Raw genomic sequence first — 1462 nt, 5'->3', positions numbered from 1 at the left:
TATCTTTTAGTTTCTTGTTAATCAAGTAATCAATTTTAATTTTAAAAATCAAATCTTTTTCAAAATATCATTTTCAATCATATCTTTTAAAAATATCTTTTTCAAATCATATCTTTTTCAAAATCAATTTCAAAATATCTTTTCTAACTTCTTATCTTTTTAAAATTGATTTTTAAATCTTTTTCAACTAACTAATTGAATTTTTATTTGTTTTAAAATTCTTATCTTTTTCAAAACCACTTAACTACTTCCTCCTCTCTAATTTTCGAAAATTCCTCCCTCTTTTTCAAAGCTTTCTTAATTAACTAATTGTTTCAAATTTTAATTTTAATTTTAATTCTTCTCTTAATTTTCAAAAATCACTAACCCCTTTTTCAAAATTAATTTTCGAAATTCTCTCCCTCTCATCTTTTTTTATTTATTTATTTATTTACTAACACTTCTCTTCATCTCAAGAATTCGAATCTATCTTCCCCTTTGTGTTTGGATTCTTAACTCTTTTCCTTCTTCTATTTCTTTCTTCTTCTACTAATATAAAGGAATCTCTATACTGTGACATAGAGGATTCCTCTTCCTTTTCTGTTCTCCTTTTTTTCATATGAGCAGGAACAAGGAAAAATGCATTCTTGTTGAAGCTGATCCTGAACCTGAAAGGACTCTGAAGAGGAAACTGAGAGAAGTTAAAATACAACAATCCAGAGACAACCTTACTGAAATTTTCGAACAAGAAAAGGATATGGCAGCTGAACCCAACAACAATAATGCAAGGAGGATGCTTGATGACTACACTACACCTACTTCCAAGTTTGATGGAAGAAGCATCTCAATCCCTGCTATTGGAGCAAATAACTTTGAGCTGAAACCTCAACTAGTTGCTCTAATGCAACAGAACTACAAGTTCCATGGACTTTCATCAGAAGATCCCTATCAGTTTTTAACTGAATTCTTGCAGATCTGTGAGACTGTTAAGACTAATAGAGTAGATCCTGAAGTCTACAAGCTCATACTTTTCCCTTTTACTGTAAGAGACAGGGCTAGAACATGGTTGGACTCACAACCTAAAAATAGCCTGGACTCCTGGGATAAGCTGGTCACGGCCTTCTTGGCTAAGTTCTTTCCTCCTCAAAAGCTGAGCAAGCTTAGAGTGGATGTTCATACCTTCAAACAAAAAGATGGTGAATCCCTCTATGAAGCTTGGGAAAGATACAAGCAGATGACCAAAAGGTGCCCTTCTGACATGCTTTCAGAGTGGACCATTTTAGATATATTCTATTATGGTTTATCTGAATTCTCTAAGATGTCACTGGACCATTCTGCAGGTGGATCCATTCACCTAAAGAAAATGCCTACAGAAGCTCAAGAACTTATTGACATGGTTGCAAACAACCAATTCATGTACACTTCTGAGAGGAATTCCATGAGTAATGGGACGCTTCAGAGGAAGGGAGTTCTTGAAATTGAT

At 33.4% G+C, this 1462-nt stretch overlaps 1 non-coding gene across 1 annotated transcript; it reads right to left on the bottom strand.

The window, feature by feature from the left end:
• Positions 1-1135: 1135 nt before the first annotated feature.
• On the bottom strand, positions 1136-1243 carry LOC112713619 (small nucleolar RNA R71). Its single transcript, XR_003158590.1, has one exon. It is a non-coding gene; the product is annotated as a small nucleolar RNA R71 (small nucleolar RNA).
• Between the last annotated feature and the right edge of the window lie 219 nt (positions 1244-1462).

This window comes from Arachis hypogaea, chromosome 9 (genome assembly GCF_003086295.3).
Source record: "Arachis hypogaea cultivar Tifrunner chromosome 9, arahy.Tifrunner.gnm2.J5K5, whole genome shotgun sequence".
In the NCBI taxonomy this organism is placed as follows: domain Eukaryota; kingdom Viridiplantae; phylum Streptophyta; class Magnoliopsida; order Fabales; family Fabaceae; genus Arachis; species Arachis hypogaea.
This window is presented reverse-complemented; position numbering and strand designations above follow the sequence as displayed.